This window comes from Bufo bufo, chromosome 11 (assembly GCF_905171765.1).
Source record: "Bufo bufo chromosome 11, aBufBuf1.1, whole genome shotgun sequence".
NCBI lineage: Eukaryota > Metazoa > Chordata > Amphibia > Anura > Bufonidae > Bufo > Bufo bufo.
Window position 1 is genome coordinate 54,092,469 of NC_053399.1, and position 21,461 is coordinate 54,113,929.

Below are 21,461 nucleotides of genomic sequence, written 5' to 3' on the forward strand. Positions count from 1 at the left end.
ATACAGTACAGCAGACAAGGAGGCTGAAACAGATACCGGCTTTATTAAAGGACAAAATATGACGGCCAGAAAATCAAATTAACAGTATTGTGCAAATGCACCAGAAGCGTAATCGAGAAATGACAGGAACAGTGTTAACAGATTTACATAAATTTACAGGAGGGATAACTGAACTTTGCATTCATAAAAATGCGCTCCAAACTAGTGATGGACGAACATCTGCCGGGACGGTTCGCGAATGCGATTAAATGTTTGCGAACCACAAGTTCGCGGCAGGTCCCATTCATTTTAATGGCAGGTGAACCTGAAAAACCTTCAGCTCATATTTGCAGCCAAGAAATAATAACTAGAAGTGTGCAAATAGTCCCACAACATGGACAGTGACATACCAGATGTATTATTCGATTTTGCAATCTCCATAAAAAAAAAATTAAATGCAAAATATTGGCAATATAATTATCGCGTACGCGCATGCGCATGCGCACACCAGTTATAATTATTTTTTCCAATACTGTTTGTCACTGTGTGTAGCAGAGGGAACGCAGCAAAACAGCAAACAAATGCTGCAGTACCCAAATGCACTATATAGAAAGCTTCAATCAGTTTTTTTGGGGGCGACTGGTATATCACACCAGTTATAATTATTTTTTCCAATACCGTTTGTCACTTTGTGTAGTTGCAGTATCGCTGCAGAAACGCTCACCACTGCTGCACAATACAAATCCACTATAATATGCTTTCTATGTTAGAAAGTATATTATAAGTGTATTACACCCCCCTGTACTGCACACCTATCAATAGTACACCTATACCAGTCCTTAAAAGGACTTTTGTGGACCTATTTGATAGCGTTTTTGGCCCCAACAGTCTCTCCCTGCATCATGGGTCAAAGTTCTTCACAATGTAAAAGAACATGGTGGGTGCGAATATCGCCATATGTTCGCATGTTCGGCGAATCGCGAACGAGCAAAGTTCGCCACGAACCGACCGCCAGGGGCGAACCGCAAGGCCATCACTACTCCAAACAGCAAACACATAAAAATGCAGGCTACTCTCCTCTAATATACACCTGTCAGTTCCTGCTACTCAGGGCACATTTCTAAAATGCACTGATTAAGTCTCCTGCTCTATGTCCTACCACAGATTAGCACTGGTGCACACTCACAGTTCTGCAGGTAGCTGCTTGTCTTGGTCTGGCACGTGAAGGCAGGTGCAGTTTGGCTCCTGATCCAGTCACTTGCTTGTCCCAGCGCAGTCTTTTCTTTTCTCTCTCTTCAGACAATGGAGCCCAGGGGCCTCAATCGTGAGTACAATGTGTCCTGCTTCCTATAAGGCATTCGGCTTTATGCAATCAGATAAATATATTTCTTTCTTTCTTCAGCGTGATTAATCACTGCCAAAATGGACTATTTGACTGAAAATCTTCGCCAGTACAGAGTGGATATGTTTTTGCGAATTTTTTTATGCAAATTTTTTTTGCTAATTTTTTAATGTAAATTTTTCATTGCGATTATTTGATATGCGAATTTTTATTTAATGAGGGAGGCGGAGCTCCTCTGATGATGTCAGTTCTTAGTGTCTCATTTATGTATAAATAGCTGGAGTGTAAGATGTTTCATTGCAGTCTGATGAAAGCACACTTGTGCTGAAACGCGTCACTATGCCACTTGAATGAGTGACTGAATAAATCTACATTGTGATCTACATCTGCGAAGTGCTGGTCTTCTTCTTTGAAACATAGTGTGGAGATGGCAGTAGCAGTATGAGGAGACCACAGAGTGGCAAGTTGGCATAGTGTGTAGATGGCAGCAGCAGCATGAGGAGACCACAGAGTGGCAAGTTGACATAGTGTGGAGATGGCGGCAGCATCAGGAGGAGACCACAGAGTGGCAAGGTTAAATAGTGTGAAGATGGCAGTAGCAGCAAAAGGAGACCACAGAGTGGCAAGTTGACATAGTGTTGAGATGGCAGCAGCAGCAGGTTAACACAGAGTGTCAAGGTGACATAGTGTGGAGATGGCAGCAGCAGGATCCCACAGAGTGGCAAGGTGACATAATGTTAAGATAGCAGTAGCAGCATCAGGAGGATACTATAGAGTTGCAAGGTGACAGTGTTGAGATGGCGGCAGTAGCAGGAGGAGACCACAGAGTGGCAAGGTGACATAGTGTGGAGATGGCAGCAGCAGGTTAACACAGAGTGGCAAGGTGGAATAGAGTGGACATGGCAGCAGCAGCAGGGTCCCACAGAGTGGCAAGGTGACATAGTGTTGAGATGACAGTAGCAGCTGCAGCAGCATCAGGAGGATACCATAGAGTGGCAAGGTGACATAGTGTTGAGATGGTGGCAGCAGCAGTAGGAGACCACAGAGTGGCAAGTTGACATAGTGTGGAGATGGCAGCAGGAGGAGTCCACAGAGTGGCAAGGTGACATAGTGTGGAGATAGCGGCAGCAGCAGGAGGAGACCACAAAGTGGCATGGTGACATAGTGTGGAGATGGCAGCAGCAGCAGGTTAACACAGAGTTGCAAGGTGACATAGTGTGGAGATGGTAGCAGCAGCAGGATCCCACAGAGTGGCAAGGTGACATAGTGTTGAGATTGCGGCAGCAGCAGGAGGAGACCACAGAGTGGCAAGGTGACATAGTGTGGAGATGGCAGCAGCATGAGGAGACCACAGAGTGGCAAGGTGACATAGTGTGCAGATGGCAGCAGCAGGAGGAGACCACAGAGTGGCAATGTGACATAGTGTGGAGATGGCAGCAGCAGGAGGAGACCACAGAGTGGCAAGGTGACATAGTGTGGAGATGACGGCAGCAGCAGGAGGAGACCACAGAGTGGCAAGGTGACATAGTGTGGAGATGGCAGCAACATCAGGAGGATACCATAGAGTGGCAAGGTGACATAGTGTGGAGATGGCGGCAGCAGCAGGAGGAGACCACAGAGTGGCAAGGTGACATAGTGTGGAGATGGCAGCAACATCAGGAGGATACCATAGAGTGGCAAGGTGACATAGTGTGGAGATGGCGGCAGCAGCAGGAGGAGACCACGGAGTAGCAAGGTGACATAGTGTGGAGATGGCAGCAGCAGCTGCATCAGGAGACCAGAAAGTGACCCAGTAACAGAGTGGGGCAGTGGGTCGCAATATCAGTACCCGCTGACGAAGGTGGGTGAAATAAGGAGCACTTGGCATCAGATATGTGACATCAGGTGGGTTGCAGCATCAAAGTAGTAGCTGAGGCAGGTAGTCACAAGAAACTGGTCTCTTGTAGTAAAGTGTTGGTGTGGCACCATGGATGATCTAGTCTGATGCATCAGGAATTGGTGGTTGGAAATCCTGGCTGATCCACGCTTGATTCATCTTGACAAAGGTCAGTCTCTTCACATTTTGGGTGGACAGGTGACTTCTCCTTGGGGAAACTATGGCCCCCGACGCACCAAACACCCTCTCTGATGCCACACTACTGGCCGGGCAGGACAGTTTTTCCCGGGCAAACTCTGCTAGTTGCGGCCACAAATCCAGTTTGGCTACCCAATAGTCCAGCGGCTCTTCAATGTGGGGTGGCAGGGTGCTGTCCAAGTATGCCACCACCTGCTGCTCCATGTCCTGCTCCAGGTCTACATGCTGCTGCTGGAGAGTAGTTTCTTCACTATGCGGGTGAAGAAAGCTACTCATCAGCGACTCTAGACTCAGGCTGCTGCTGATGGAGCTGGTACTGCTCCTGCCACGCAACCCCACCCCTCCCCTGCAGCCATGGCAGCAAAACGTGAGTGCAGAGGGACCCCTGGTCAGACCTGTGAGAGGATAGACGATGGGGCCAATAGGCAGCTGCCAACTGACTACATAGGATGTCTCTGTAGTAGTTTAGTTTGTCCTCCCTCTCGGTAGGTGTAAAAAAGGCCCCCATTATGGACCGGTAGCGAGGGTCCAACAAGGTGGAGAGCCAGAAGTCATCCCTCTGCCAAATGGTGACAATTCGGCTGTCACTACGCAAGCAAGAGAGCTTCAGTTCAGCCCCCACAGGGCTCATGTGGCCATGAGATCGAGGCACCACATCTCCTGTCCCCTGACCAGCCATTGTTACCACCATCTGTTCCAGGATATGAAGCAGTGGAATGACGACGTTCATCCCGTAGTCCTGGAGACTGACAAATAACGTGGCGTCCTCAAAGGGCCTGAGCAAACAGCAGATGTCACACATGAGCTGCCAGTTGCTGACATCGAAGTACTCCTATCCGCTTGCAGCATCAAGAAATCGTTGATGGCCTTTCTCTGTTTGTATGGTCTGTCCAACATATGGAGGGTGGAATTCCAACAGGTGAAAACGTTGCAGATCAAGCCTATGTTGGGGGATGCCGTTCTGCCGTTCTGCCGCTACAACTCAAGTAGGGTGTGCTTTGCGGTATACGAGTTGCTGAAGTGCATATAAAGTTTCCTGGCCATTTTCAGGATGTCTTGCAGATGGGTGGAAGACTTCAGGAACCGCTGGACAACCAGATTGAACACATGTGCCATGCAGGGCGCATGGCTTAACCTTCCTTGTGCAGGGCTGGTACTGCCTTTTTCACAAATAAATGATGGCTTGGGACTCTCCACCTCGGCTCAGCACAAGCCATCAGTTCTCTTAAGGGTGCAGAGTCCACCACTTGGAAAGGGAGGGACTGAAGCACCAGCAACTTGGACAGGAGCACTTTCAGCTTCTGCGCGGTTGGATGCGTGCAAGCATACTGTTGTCTCTTGGCAATCGCTTCGGTGATCGATTGCTGATGGAATGACTGACGGGAAGTAGGAGCAGGAGCATCTGGACCAGCAGAAGATGGGATTGACAGACAGCTCCCGTCGGCCGAGGTGGTGGAGCCTTGACTGGCTGAAACTGGGTGCATGCCACTGGGTGATGTAGCGGTTGCTGCAGCAGGCTGGACCACAACATCGGACCCACGGTTCTCCCAGGCCACTGCATGGCAACGCTGCATATGTTGATGCAGGGGCGTAGTGATGTTTTCTGTATGACTCTTCCTAGCCCCTGCAACGTCTGTCCCTGCACTAAGATGCTGTGAAATGATTCCTCCCTATCCATATTGTGCACTTATAAAACACTTTTTTTTCACAATAAGGTTTTCTTTCACTCTCCCTAGCACCTGCATAAACGTCTGTCCCTGAACAAAGTACGATGGTGAATGGCAGAATCTAAGTTGGCCGCCGTATTTATAGGGCTGTGACATCACCGGGCTGGCTGGATGCTGATTGGCTGCATGCATGGCATTATGGGTCATCCCGCCTTCCCAGAGTTCCTTGCCCCATGTCTTCGCACGTGTAGCTGCCATTTTAGCTGCCATTGTAGTCGCCGTGTTAGGAAAAATTGCGATTGGTTACCACAAAGCGAGAGGAAATTAGCATTCTTTCAGAATCAATTTTTTAATGAAATTTGGAACTAATTCGACTTAGTCAGCTTTGATTCGCTCATCTCTGATTATGATATTACCTTTTTTATTCCTTGTTATGTAGAGAGAAAAGGTGGGTTTAGACGGGCTGATGGAGCAGACAATTGTCAGAAAGGAAGCATTCCTTCCCAACAGTCAGCTGCTTGCTCAGTGAAGGAGACTGCTGTATTTACACGCAGTAATCTCCTTAACAGTATGAGGATGAGGGATCACTGTTTAGACAGCACGATCTGCTGCCCAGAAAAGATGATTGGTGGTGCCTGCATGAACAACAGGATCACCCAATGAACATTGTGCTCATTCATAAGGTGATTGGCGGCACATTTAGATGGCTAAATTATCTGGAACGGTCATTTACAATAATCTGGACGATTATTGCTTTGTCTAAATCCACCTTAAAGAATAATTAGTATGTAACGGAACGCCTAGCACCCTGACCGGGTACCTCCGTCGATAGATGCTCCTAGTGCTTCCAGAGGACTCCAAGCACTCCACTTGACACCGTCAGCTGTGCAGACCCCACAAACCGCCGAAGCTTGGTGGAGTTCTCGCCGTCTCCTACCCACCCTGGACCTACGACAAGGCTCCAGGCTCCAGTGGGTGAACCTCTCCTAAATCCAGAGACAGGAACCAGGAGCAAGCTCTTACAAGAGCTTATACTCAGGGGAGTATTGTGATATAGCAATCCCCAAGAGAGTAGTTATTCCATCCCCCAAACATGAGTCAAGACTTCATGAAGGTATAAAACAGGAACACTTTATTGAGGGCTACCCGCCCGTATTTATGCAGGTCCCCATCTGGTGGACACGCCCCTAGGGGACCAGAATGAAGACTGTGACACAGGACAGATATGCAGCACTGCAGGATACACAGACAATACATCCCCACAATGCATCATGGTTTCCTCCTCTCTGCCCTGGAGACACCCGAGGAGTAATCCAATTATCTCTCAAGACAAAGGGAAATCACCAATACACATGTGGGGACAACAGAACAGAAATCACTATTTAAACATACAATGTCACAACCCTTTTCAATACACAGACATTTAACATCCCAAAATGGCACGAATTAGACCAGGAGTTCAAGTTAGTTCAAGTCCTTTTTGAACAAATGAGGCCTGGCTGATGAGAGGGCCCATAATCCTGGGGCAAGAGGCCAGCAGCCAGGCCCCTCCAAAACCCAGTGGCGATGTTGGTTTCGCCACACATCTCCCCCTCCCAGGGAAGACTAACCAGATACCTGACCTCACGGTCAGTACCTGAGTTAGTCTGGCAGTCCACCCACAACCCAATACTGGACCTGTTGAATTTTGTATGTCCCCAGCTGTTGAGTGGGCATCTGCCTCTCCTTGCTTCCTTGTTGCTCTCTAGCTTGGAGCTGTAGGTACTTGGTGGGTGGGCAGAGGCCGACTGCGCTATGCCCCGATGCCAGCTCTTCTGCTGGGGTAGCCTGTGGGGAGTCAGGCTCTGGATAAGAGGATAGAGGAGGGCAGAGGCTGACTGTGCTCTGCCCAGATGCCAGCTCTTCTGCTGGGGTAGCCTGTGGGGAGTCAGGCTCTGGATAAGAGGATAGAGGAGGGCAGAGGCTGACTGTGCTCTGCCCAGATGCCAGCTCTTCTGCTGGGGTAGCCTGTGGGGAGTCAGGCTCTGGATAAGAGGATAGAGGAGGGCAGAGGCTGACTGCGCTATGCCCAGATGCCAGCTCTTCTGCTGGGGTAGCCTGTGGGGAGTCAGGCTCTGGATAAGAGGATAGAGGAGGGCAGAGGCCAACTGCGCTCTGCCCAGATGCCAGCTCTTCCGCTGGGGTAGCCTGTGGGATGTCCGGCTCTGGAGAAGAGGATAGGGGAGGGCAGAGGCTGCCTGCACTCTGCCCAGATGCCAGCTCTTCTGGTGGGGGATCTGAACCGGCCGTCCAGCATCCCGGTAGGCCTGGTGCAGAGACCGCGGTCCCATCTGCACCATCGGAGTTAGGGGTGCTGTCCCCCTGTGGTTGGGGAGAGAGATCAGTGGGTATCGCAGGCTCATCCCCTGCCCCCAGAACTGGTTTGGGAAGTACCTGGGAAGGGGAGGGCTCGCTTACCTCCTCCTCCTGGTATCCCTGCGGAGATGGCTGGAGATCTGGACCGACCGTCCAGCATCCCTGTAGGACTGGTAGAGAGACCTCGGTCCCATCTCCACCTGCCATCTGTGGGTCCTCCCAGGACCAGTCTGTGAGGTCTCTCAACATTTGCGAGTAAGGACCACCTGCGTCCACACCTGGCAACTCCGGCTGCTGTTGAGGGTCTGGGCCAGCTGCCCAGCATGCCGGTGGAGAGACCTCGGTCCCGTCTCCACCTGCCTGTTGTGGTTCCTCACAGGACCAGTCTATGAGGACCCCTACTTCGAGTTCCTCTGGCCGCCTCAGGGGGAGACTGCTAACCTCCTCGGATGCAGCCTCTGCTCGGCTGCTGTAACACTCCTTCCGCTGGGCAATTTCTCTCTCTTTCGCCAGTCGGAATTCTCGTTCCATCCTTGCGTGTCGCTTGGCTGTGACCTGGTTCCAGATGGCCTGGTATATATCCATGGACACATTACCTCCATACTGGGCCACTCGCTGCCTCACCTCGGCCAGCCAGTCATCTTCAGAGCCTTCCATACTTGTCTGCTCCAAGTTGCTGGATACCTCTGCTCCCAGGGGCGCTGCACGAGTGCTAGCGTTGCCCTCAATTTGTAACTCTACACATTACCAGTGTCTCTGAGCTGCTTCTCCTCGCACTAGGACGCCATCCCACTGCTTGCCACAAATGTAACGGAACGACTAGCACCCCGAATGGGTACCTCCGTCGATAGATGCTCCTAGTGCTTCCAGAGGACTCCAAGCACTCCACTTGACACCGTCAGCTGTGCAGACCCCACAAACCGCCGAAGCTTGGTGGAGGTCTCGCCGTCTCCTACCCACCCTGGACCTACGACAAGGCTCCAGGCTCCAGTGGGTGAACCTCTCCTAAATCCAGAGACAGGAACCAGGAGCAAGCTCTTACAAGAGCTTATACTCAGGGGAGTATTGTGATATAGCAATCCCCAAGAGTGTAGTTATTCCATCCCCCAAACATGAGTCAAGACTTCATGAAGGTATAAAACAGGAACACTTTATTGAGGGCTACCCGCCCGTATTTATGCAGGTCCCCATCTGGTGGACACGCCCCTAGGGGACCAGAATGAAGACTGTGACACAGGACAGATATGCAGCACTGCAGTATACACAGAGACAATACATCCCCACAATGCATCAAGGTTTCCTCCTCTCTGCCCTGGAGACACCCGAGGCGTAATCCAATTATCTCTCAAGACAAAGGGAAATCACCAATACACATGTGGGGACAACAGAACAGAAATCACCATTTAAACATACAATGTCACAACCCTTTTCAATACACAGACATTTAACATCCCAAAATGGCACGAATTAGACCAAGAGTTCAAGTTAGTTCAAGTCCTTTGTGAACAAATGAGGCCTGGCTGATGAGAGGGCCCATAATCCTGGGGCAAGAGGCCAGCAGCCAGGCCCCTCCAAAACCCAGTGGCGAGGTTGGTTTCGCCACAGTTACCATATACAAAGCCATTGTTCTGTGTCAGATGACCACCAGGCTACATTCTACAGTGGTTACCTCAAAAGACATGCGTACTGGACATCCTTAGGAGGAGGGGTTGAAAGGTATTAACCCTTATTGCACAAAGACAAAGAGCTGAGGTCCAATGAGAACATCACCCAAGTAGGATGTTGTAGGTTGCCATCTCTCTCTTGTATTACCATGGGGCATCAGCTATGTGCTATGTGGGTAGCTCTTCCATTGTGTTGCTGCCAGGAGATTATTATTTATTTTCTATGTGATTTGTCTGTTTTACCTTACATATATATTTATTCACACTTAGTAAATATTTTTTTAGCACTTAGCCTGTGTAAGCCTATTTATTCTCAAATCTTTGAATTCACATTAAAACATATCATGGCAATCAATACTGATTGTTGATATATACACAGGAGAAAATAAGAGGAAGCCCCTTTTTAATCATAACAGAAATATCCACTGATGCAATTTGTTTACCACTTGTTAGGGCATGTTTAGAAGACTTCAGTGAGAAAAAAAAAGCTTGAAAATTATTATTTTTTTGGACAAGAAAGATTGTTATATGCCACCAGACACCAATAATATACATATATATATTTTTTTCTTTTTTAATAATTTTTATTTGGAAGATATAAAACAATTACATAGTTAAGCAAAACATAAGTTAGACTTTTCTCCCCCCACCCATCCCGATCACCCTACCCCAACCTCCCCGTCCCTGCGATGCGTCTCTTTCTCCTATCAATTGATACAGTAATATAGAAAAAGCAATACATAGGTGTTGGGCGAGAGGAAAAAGGGAAAAAGATTTTTTTTTGAAAGGGGACCTACCACTTCCATTCTCCCCACATCTTGGACTATTTTTCTCTAGAATTCCTCTGGGTATGCAAAATATTCTCATATCTCTTTATTGTGTTTACTAAGTAGGTCCACTCATTAAGTCTTGGAGTATTTTGAGAGAACCAGACTCGGATAGTTAAGAGTCTGGCTAAGAAGGTGATTTTAGCCAAAAGGATCTTTTGATGCCTGTGGCAATCTAGGTCACAAAAATAATATACATATTTAATAACATGCATATTTCATATCTCCATAATATCCTTTACAATAAATGCAACTATTTGTTTATGACTGAAGATCATTATAAAAAATACATAAATAAATAATATGGGGTCCACTAATTAATCAGTGAAACAAAACAATTAAACTTGGAAAAAAATAGCTTATCCTAACCTGCCAAACCAGGAGGCACACTGCTGTGTTTGTGAATGGGTGCCTGCTATGTATCCCAGGATATGATGGTCACTAAAACATGATTAATGTCAACAACACTAACATTTATTTTCATCCTACAGCAAAATGCAAATGTTTGAGAGAGAGAGAGAGACAACTGACATCTTATTAGAACACTGAAACAGATCCTAATTTGTGTCCTCAAACCTCAGGTCACACTTGTTCTCCAGGGTATATGAACTAGATCACAAAAATACATACAATAGAAAGGAAAGGACATTCAAACATAAAACAGCATTCTACATTACCATTGTAATCTTGACATATGACTTTGGATTGCACCCTTAAGAGTACAACCAAACAAAATGGAGGTTCAATTGCAGATTTTACTTCAAATTTCATATCACAAAAGGTAAAGTCCATGGTGGAAATACACATTTAAAATTACATGCTGTGTATTTGAAGTCCGCACTGCAGGTCAATTTACTCTGTGGACTGTTTTCACAGGGTGTGGATGAATTTAAAAAAAATCTCTGTTACAAATTTGCCTAACTAAAATCTTCTCTCTGCTGATCAGATCTGGGTGACGGTGGTGGGGAAGATCAGGACCAGTACTTGCAGCAGTTGCACAGCTGTCCCGGAGGAGACAGAAGACAGCACATGCGACAGTCACACTGCTGTTCCCTTAGCGTTGCTAAGTTTGGCTGATTTGCCAAACAGACACTTGGGATGAGGAGCCATCTTGGAATCTGGCTTGGCATCCAATCAGAGGTGCAGGCAGGGAATTTAAATCTGGCACTGATACTGCAATTGTGTATCATGTCCTGACTCTTTTTTTATGTTTCTGTACTTTATGTTAGAAGTAGAACTCAAGACTTGCTTATTAACTTTGTGTACTAACCTTGGCTAATCCCACTGATTAACCTCCCATCTACTGATTTGCTACATATGCAAGGGTGCTGCCACATGTTGCCCACAGCAAAGCTGAATTCTATTAACTAAAAAAACACACGCATTTCCTTTTTGTGTAGCTTTTTGCTCACCAAAAATGCAGCACAGCCATGACAGTTAGCAGCACCCTTGCTCTCAAGGTTTGGACCTCAGCTTGTGCTACTGATTAACCTCTTGTCTGCTGATTTGGCGATATCTACAGATAGTTAGATTATCCTATCTTCTTTCATATGGTCATGTGTTTGGTCTCACACCTGTTTTCTATCACTTTACTCTGCAGAAATAATCTGGCCCCTTATCAGCCAAAAGCATTCTTCCTTGAAAGGGGCTCTGGAGAATAGATAAAGGTAGGATGACAGGTAGCTGTTTCTGAGTTTGTTGGCTGTGGTTCCAGTTAGGGATTTCTTTAGTTATTACAATGTCATCCACTTTGCAGGCAGTGTCAAACGCTGTGGATTTGCTACACATAAAGTCATGGCAGCAAATCCACAGGTATTGTGTAGATGTATCCTTATATTGCAATGGGATTAATTCACTGCAGGTAAACGCTTGCAGACACCACGTGTGAATGGAGTTTTGTTGTATGGGAATTGTACACTTGCTACCAGTTTCTCCTATAGATTGTAACTGACTTATACCGGAAGTAGGACTCCCTGTGATTAGTTTATCGATGGTCTTTTCAAGCCCACTGGGGATTGTCAATTGCAGCCAACACTTTTAGCTAGAATTGCCATTCAGGAGTATGGGAAACTAAGTATAAGTTTAAGTGTATTGACTGTACATACAGCAGATATGTTACAGAAATGAACAGAAATTTAGTTCTACACATCTGAATGGGGTTGTTTCCACAGGAGGCATGGATTTTTGAAAGCCCATTTAGATAAATGGGACAGTCACATACATTTCTGCTACAAGTTTGACATGCGTAAGTATAATTCAATGGGATTGTCTCATTAGGACATACCCTATTTTGTTCATTAGCCCCCTTGAAACTGTGCTGTTAAATGGGTATTCAGCTGCCATAATATGACATGTGGACTAGGATAAACCAACTGCAAATATTGCCATTTATATCAGTATAGACACAAAGACAAACCTTCTCTATAGATGACACAATGCATCACCTTGCTCCTATACTAGCATAGCAGGGATCAGCAACCTCCAGCACTCCACCTGTTCTGAAACTACAACTCCCAGAATCCTCCTTTTACTTCTATGGGAGTTACAAGAACAGCCAATTATCTGAGCATGCTGGGAGTTGTAGTTTCACAGCAGCTGGAGTGATGAAGGTTACTGATCCCTGCTATACTGTATATTCCACTATCAATAATGATTATCAGAATGTACAGAGATGTGATGATGTATAAGGGTGCGTCACGCCCTCCTCCTTCCCTCCTGTCATGCTCCACCGTGACTCCTGCTCCTCATGTATTCTGTGTTTGGAGTTGCGCCCGGGCTTGGGATACATTGGAAGTCCCACTTTGCTGATTCTGTTTGACCGCGGCAGATTGCTGTGGAGGTTACTTGCCTGCACGTGATTCCGGATCTATTGAAGGTTTGATTGCCCGCAGACACAACAAGGTCTCTATACCCTTTGCTGCCTCCTCTGCATGAAGGCTTTCCCGACCGGACCGGACCCTTCTGGGGATTCGTCTGGTGTCCTGGCCTTTGTCCCTTTTTGCCTACTGGATCCTGTGGATTTTTCCACGACTTGTGTTTTGGCTGTTTGTCCTCTAATCCTCCCTGCCTCCCACGTGGATTCCTCTGTCTGCTCCTATCGTTTGCTTTCTGTCCCGTGTTATCCTGAGCTGAAGTACCCCGCTGATTGGTGAGATCTTTCCTTTTTGAACTTTATTTTTTGTTTTGTTTTTGCTTTTTGTTTTTCTTTTTTTGTGGGGTGCTTCTTAAACAAACTAACATATACTGTAAGTAGCATCCTTTATAACAGACTAACATATAAGTATCTTATTTAGAAAAAAGGAAAAAAATGTGAAATTGAAGAAGGGGGGGAAGAGGAGGGAGGAGAAAAAAAAGAGAAAAGGAATAAAGAGGAGAAAAAAAAGAGGCCTAAGCAAAATCAGCCCAGAGACCCTTGGAATCAGCAAAAAGTTGACCAATTTCTGAATTCCCGAAAGATTAATACCAGAGCAGGACAAAAAGGGCTCCAAGATATTGATCCTAAAAGAAATAATGCTACTGCAATAGTGGTGGAGGAAACATTGAATGAATTATCCCAAGCTGAGGAAATACAGAGGGCGGAGGAATGGAGTTAGGTGAGAAGCTCAAGTCCAGGACCTCCAAGGTAGTGTTTTCAGTAATACTACCAGTGCCACGAGCGTTACTAGAGAGACAACGGGAGCTTAGGGAGTTAAATAAGTGTCTCAGAAGCTGGTGCAGGAAGAAAGGGTATGAGTTCATGGAGAATTGGGCCGACTTCACGGTCGGTTACAGGCTCTACAGTAGGGACGGGCTGCACCTCAAGGGGGAGGGTGCAGCTGCCCTGGGGAAAAAATGGTTAGACGGCTGGAGGAGCTTTTAAACTAGGATCTGGGGGGGGAGCTGTCATACTAATAAGGGGGTAGATAGTGTAGATAGAGAGTGGGTTATAGAAGGGGGCAGTGGGGATTTAGTGGGTTAGCAAGGAAAATAGGGAGAAGACTGGGAGTAACTATACATTTATAAAAAATAGAACTGCTGGTAACAAGAACCTGTTACATACAAAAATTACCCATGGTAACCAAAAAATCCTGGATAATCACTTTACAGGTAATAGTTATTAAACATGTATTTTCACAAATGCCAGAAGTCTAGGTAGAAAAATGGGGGAGCTCGAGTCTTTGGTACTAGAAGAACACATAGATGTTGGTGTGGCTGAGACATGGTTGGACTCTTCGCATGACTGGGCTGTTAATATTGAGGGTTTTACACTATTTAGGAAAAACCGGGTCAATAGAAAAGGTGCCTGTATGTGAGGAATGATCTGAAGACAAGTGTGAAAGAGGCAATTGTGCGTGAGGATGGTGAGGATGTGGAAACCTTATGGGTGGAAGTTCAAAGGGATATAAAAACAGAAAAAATAATACTTGGTGTAATCTATAGACCCCCTAACATCACAGAAGAGATAGAAACACAACTGTATAACCAAATAGAGCGGGCTGCACAGGCTTGTACAGTAGTCATAATGGGAGATTTTGGGGTCATGGTTCTGCCTCAACTGCAAAGGGGAGAAAATTCCTCAACTTACTGCAGGACTACTTTATGGGCCAGTTTGTAGAAGGTCCCACTAGGGGCGATGCTCTGTTGGATCTGGTAATTTCTAATGATGCAGAGCTTGTTAGTAATGTTACTGTTCGAGAAACACTAGGTAATAGTGACCACAATAAAATTATATTCCCCCTAAAGTATAAGAAGCATACTCTGTCAGGCAGAGCAGACACTGAATTTCAAAAAGGCTAATTTCCCTGGGTTGAGGACAGAATTTCAGGGCATAGACTGGGAGCAGTCACATAATAATACAGAGGATAAATGGGAGAGCTTTAAATTCACATTTAGTAATTGCACTAAAAAATGTATCCCTTTTGGTAACAAGTATAAACGGCTAAAATGAAACCCTCCATGGCTTACAGCTACTGTAAAAAGAGAAATAAAAGACAAAAAGAGGGCATTTAAAAAATACAAATTTGAGGGGTCAGCTGTAGCGTTTGAAGATTACAAAGGGCTTAATAAAATCTGCAAAAAGGAGATAAAATTAGCAAAGATACAAAACGAACAGCAGGTAGCAAAAAAAAGCAAAACAAATCCCAAAAAGTTTTTTAAATATAATATAAATGCTAAAAAACCTAGGTCTGATCAGGTAGGTTCCCTAAATAATGGTAAGGAGTGTGGGGGGGGGGGGGGGGGGGTAGTCACTGAAGATAAGGAAAAGCCAGAGTTCCTAAATAGTTTTTTTTAGCTCTGTATATACAAAAGAAGAGAAAGGAGCTGATATCTGATGTGCCGGGGCTGTTAGTACATCCAGTGATATACTCAATTGGCTAACTGTAGATATGGTCCAAGAGAAGTTAAATAGGGTAAATGTGAACAAAACTCTGGGTCCAGATGGATTACACCCAAGAGTGCTTAAAGAGCTCTGTTCAGTCATTGCTATGCCCCTGTTTATAATTTTTAAGGATTCTCTAGGGACTGGTACAGTGCCAAGTGATTGGCGCAAGGCAAACATGGTGCCCATATTCAAAAAAGGATCAAGGTCCTCCACAGGTAATTATAGACCAGTTAGTTTAACTTCTGTTGTGGGAAAAATGTTTGAATGAGTCTTAAGGGACTACCGTATTTTTTGCCCCATAAGACGCACTCCCCCCCGCGTCTTATGGGGCAAGTGCTGCCATTTTACATCGCAGTCTGCGATGCTGCAGCATCGCAGACTGCGATGTATCAGCTGGACGGGGGAGGGAGGAGGGGCCGGTGTCATGCAAATGTGGCGGGGCCGGTGCAGTCACTGTACTCCGGCCCCACTGCTCACTCACTTCCTTAATGCCTAAACCTTTTATAATAATAGCTTTCATTGAAGTTCCGATCCCCAGCCCCATCTGTACTACTTACTAAATGTCCTGTAGCAGGCAAAATGTTTAGGCAATAAAGCAGTGAGAGAGCGGTGGGGCCGGAGTACAGTGGCCGCACCAACCCCTCCGCATTTGCATGACACCGGCCCCTCCCACAGGTTTACCGTAGCTCCGGTATATTAGGGCATCTATGGATGCCACTATTATATGGTGGGGGATATGTGGATGGCATTGTTATGGGGGGGAGATCTGTGGATGGCACTGTTATGGGGGGTGATCTGTGGATGCCACTATTATGAGGTGGGAGATATGTGGATGGCACTGTTATGGGGTGGGGGATCTGTGGGTGACACATATATAGCAGTGCCATCCACAGATCCACCCCCAATGACAGTGCCATCCGCAGATCCCCCTCCATTACAGTGCCATTCACAGATCACCCCCCCATAACAGTGCCATCAACAGATCACCCCCCCTATAACAGTGCCATCCACAGATCACCCCCCATAACAGTGCCATCCACAGATCACCCTCATAATAGTGCCCCCCATTAGATCCCCCCCATAACAGTGCCCCTCTTACATCCCCCCAATAACAGTGCCCCCCTCAGGTCCCCCCATAACAGTGCCATCCACAGATCCCCCATAACAGTGCCATCCACAGATCCCCCATAGTAGTGCCATGCACAGACCACCATTAGTTCAAAACCCACCAAAAGCACACCTTTTGGTTAAAAATATATTTTTTCTTATTTTCCTCCTCAAAAACCTAGGTGCGTCTTATGGGCCGGTGCGTCTTATAGGGCAAAAAATACGGTATATACAGGAGTACGTGACTATAAATAATATTATAAGTGATAACCAGCATGGGTTTACCAAGGACAGAAATTGTCAGACTAAGGCTACTTTCACACTAGCGTTCGGGTGTCCGCTTGTGAGCTCCGTTTGAAGGCTCTCACAAGCGGCCCCGAACGCATCCGTACTGCCCTAATGCATTCTGAGTGGACGCGGATCCGCTCAGAATGCATCAGTCTGGCAGCGTTCAGCCTCCGCTCCGCTCAGCAAGCGGACACCTGAACGCTGCTTGCAGCGTTCGGGTGTCCGCCTGGCCGTGCGGAGGCAAGCGGATCCGTCCAGACTTACAATGTAAGTCAATGGGGACGGATCAGTTCGAAGATGACACTATATGGCTCAATCTTCAAACGGATCCGTCCCCCATTAACTTTCAATGTAAAGTCTGGACGGATCCGTTCAGGCTACTTTCACACTTAGAATTTTTTTAAACTATAATGCAACGGATCCGTTCTGAACGGATACAAACGTCTGCATTATAGGAGTGGATCCGTCTGAGCAGACATCAGACGGACCCCCTCTGAACGGTAGTGTGAAAGTAGCCTAACCTGATTTGTTTTTATGAGGAGATGAGTAGTAGCCTGAACAGAGGGGCAGCTGTGGATGTAGTGTTTCTGGATTTTGCAAAGGCTTTTGATACTGTCCCTCATAGACGCTTTATAAGTAATGTAAGGTCTATTGGCTTGGAAAGTATAGTTTGTAATTGGATTGAAAACTGGCTGAAGGACCGTGTCCAGAGAGTTGTGGTCAATGATTCCTATTCAGAATGGTCCCAGGTTATAAGTGGTGTACCTCAAGGTTCAGTGCTGGGCCCTTTATTATTTAATTTATTTATTAATGATATTGAGGACGGGATTAATAGCACCATATCTATTTTTGCAGATGACACTAAAATGTGTAGAACTGTACAGTCTATGGAAGATGTCCACAAACTACAAGCTAACTTGAACACTCTGAGTGATTGGGCATCAACTTGGCAAATGAGGTTCAATGTGGACAAATGTAAAGTTATGCATCTTGGTAGTAATAATCTCTATGCTTCATATGTCATAGAGAAGGATTTGGGTGTCCTTGTGGATGGTAGATTAAATTATAGTATACAATGTCAATCAGCTGCTTCTAAGGCCACCCGGATATTGTCATGCCTTAAATGAGGCATGGACTCGCGAGGCAGGGATGTAATACTACCACTTTACAAAGCGCTGGTGCGGCCTCATCTGAAATAGCGGCCTCATCTGGAATACGAAGTCCAGTTCTGGGCACCAGTACATAGAAAGGATGCACTGCAGCTGGAAAAAGTACAGAGGAGAGCAACTAAAATGATAAGGGGCATGGAGGGTCCTAGTTATGAAGAAAGATTAAAATAATTGAATTTATTTAGTCTTGAGAAGAGACGTCTAAGGGGGGACATGATTAACCCGTACAAGTATATAAATGGGCCATACAAAAAATACGGCGAAAAACTGTTCCATGTAAAATGTGCTCAAAAGACAAGGGGGCACTGCCTCCGACTGAAGAAGAAAAAGTTCAGTCTCCAGAAGCGTCAAAGCTTCTTTACTGTAAGAACTGTGAATCTGTGGAATAGACTTCCTCAGGACGTGGTCACAGCAGGAACAGTGGACAGTTTCAAAAAGGGTTTAGACGAATTCTTAAAAGTAAAAAACATAAATGCTTATGAAAATGTGTAGAAATCTGAGTCTCACTTCCTTCAGGGATTCGCGTCCCCACCCATCCCTTGGTTGAACTTGATGGACGTTTGTCTTTTTTCGACCGTATTAACTATGTAACTATGAATTATCCAATGTTAAAATTTCCCCTATAAAACAAATACTGCTGGCAGTAAAAAAAAAAAAAAGGGGAATTAATACAGGACATTTCAATCCAGCTCGGGTCAATCCAGTCTGATGTAGTCCTGATTAGGGACGATGTATCGAAGATTCGTGATAGAGTTAATAATATAGAAAAGTCTGTGGGCGCCTTACAGAATGAATTCACGATATCAAATACTGAAATTCTTACCCTAAAAACAGACTTTAACCAGCTTAAAAAAAAGTTGTAGATCTGGAGGACAGTTCAAAGAGATGTAACGTGAGAATTTTGGAGTTACCTGAGGGTGCTGAGGAAAGAAATCCTGTTCAAATGATACAAATGTTGATTTTGGAGAAGTTTTGAAAAGAGCATTTTTCTCCACTGTTCTTAGTAGAAAGAGCGCGCCGGGTCCCCAGGGGTAAACCAATTCCTGGAAGGCAGCCACGGAAACCCCTGGTGAAGATATTGGTCTCACGAGACAGAGATATGCTATTGAGAAGAGCAAGGGAGTGCACTCCTATTTTATTTTTCCGGACTTTTCCAAGGAGATTCAAGAAAGAGGCGTACTTTTAATGCGGTTAAAAAACGTTTACGAAAAGGATATTAATTATTCTTTTGTTTATCCAACTAAATTTCGGATCATCTTTAATGATGGAAATCATTTTTTGGATTCCTAGGACCTTGCTATGAATTGGCTTGATCAGAATAATATTTGATAGGCTTAATTTTCCTTTTTCTGATTGGTAGCACTGGTGGGGTTATGTGGTAGTGAGAGGGGGAGGGATGGTCTTAGTTGAGAGATCTGTTGCAGAATGTGGCGGATCAGGTGGTTTAGGGAGTTCTTTTTTTTTTGGGGGGGGGGGAATTAGGTATGGAGGGAGGGCTTGCGATGCGTCTCATATGCTAGGAAGGGAGGAGCTGGGGCTATTGGAAGCCTTCAGGGCTTTGGACTCTTTTGGTTGATTCAATGTCAGTTAGAATTTTAACTTGGAATGTCTGGGTGATAAATTAAAGAGACAAGCGGTTTTTGACCTGGTACAGAAACATCATCCAGCTATTGTCTGTTTGGTGAAGACCCATCTAAGGCTACTTTCACACTAGCGTTCGGGGCTCCGCTTGTGAGTTCCGTTTGAAGGGTCTCACAAGCGGCCCCGAACGGATCTGTCCAGTCCTAATGCATTCTGAGTGGAGGCGGATCCGCTCAGAATGCATCAGTCTGGCAGCGTTTGTCCTCCGCTCCGCTCAGCAGGCGGACACCTGAACGCTGCTTGCAGCGTTCGGGTGTCCGCCTGGCCGTGCGGAGGCGAACGGATCCGTCCAGACTTACAATGTAAGTCAATGGGGACGGATCCGTTTGAAGTTGACACAGTATGGCTCAATTTTCAAACGGATCCGTCCCCCATTGACTTTCAATGTAAAGTCTGAACGGATCCGTTTGAGTAACAGTTTTCATACATAGGTCTATTGATTATGTCTGTGAGGCGTCCTCTGTTGACAGGCAGGGGAGATATGTTTTCTTATATGGTAAACTTGATGGGAAATTATGTATTTTGGCCTTTGTCTATATTTCACTCCCTTTCTCCCTATATGTACTCAACTCTTTGCTTACTTTTATGAAGCAATGGCCTGAATGTCTCTTGCTAATCATTGGGGACTTTAATTCTGTCATTAATCCTGCCGTAGATAGGATTTCTTTGAGGGGTAGGATTGCCACACTTTTCCCCGGGGGTCACCCTTGGCCCGGTTCTGTCAGCAATACGGCTTAGGGGACGTTTTGGGACGCCTGGGACAAGGGAGAAGAGTTTATTCTTGCATAAGCAAATGTGGAAAAGCCATGTCCAGGATAGATCTGGCCTTAATAAATGAAAAATATATGAGATATGCAAAACGGATGAAATATGAGGCCAGGTCTCTCTCGGACCATATACCCCTCTCCCTTGAGTTATGTATGGCTGACTACAAAGATATGTAAGACCTCCTTTTGGATTAAATCCTTATTGGATGTCGGTAATGGATAATCATGAGCTAATACAACAGGAAATTGTGCGTTTTTGGGAGATTAATTGTAATTCAGCTAAGACCCAAGTAGTATGGGATGCATTTAAGGCCTTTATGAGGGGGATTTTTGTTAGTAATATTTCAAATCTAAGGAAAGGGTATAGCATTAAGGAGAAGGCGTTAAAAGAAGCAGCAACATTAGCACACTGGGGTGTCCCCAAGCACTGACTCCATATATGGACATACATATGGAGTCAGAGCAGGAACTTCTAAGCCGCGGACTCACACTGAGGGATTTCACTGTGCGGAGATCTTCTGCATAAAAATAGAGACTAAATTAGATTTAAATACACTGACTCGAGCATCGCGCTCGAGCACAGGTGGTGTTTGGCCAAACTCTGCGACGTGGTGTTCGGCCGAGCATGCTTGCTCAACACTATTAATGATCAAGAGTTTATAAAGGTTTTTTTTAAAATCATTTTTCAGATTTATATAAAGCAGATACCAATATTACCGATGAAATTATAGATTTCTATCGGTCTCTCGCTCCATTCTGTCCTTGGATGCTTACAAGGCTTTTGATGGGGTGGAGTGGAGATTCCTTTGGAAGGTTTTGGGCAGGATGGGGTTTGGAGATAGATTTATAGATATGATCAAATTGCTGTATAGATCCCCTCTGGCGAGATTAAATATTAATGGTGGTGGCCTAGATATAAACTGGTCATAAACTACTCTTAGGGTCCATTCAGACGTCTGTAGTGTATTGCGGATCCGCAATACACCCGGCTGGCACCCCCATAGAGCTGCCTATAGGACATGTTCTATTTTTTTCCGGAGCTGTGGACCGGAAGATTGGTGCCACGCTCCGGAAATGCGGATGCGGAGAGCACACTGTGTGCTCTCCGCATCCATTCCTGCCCCATTGAGAATGAATGGGTCCGCACCTGTTACGGATATTGTGGAACGGATGCGGACCCATTCCACGGACGTGTGAATGGAGCCTTATGCCTGTGGAT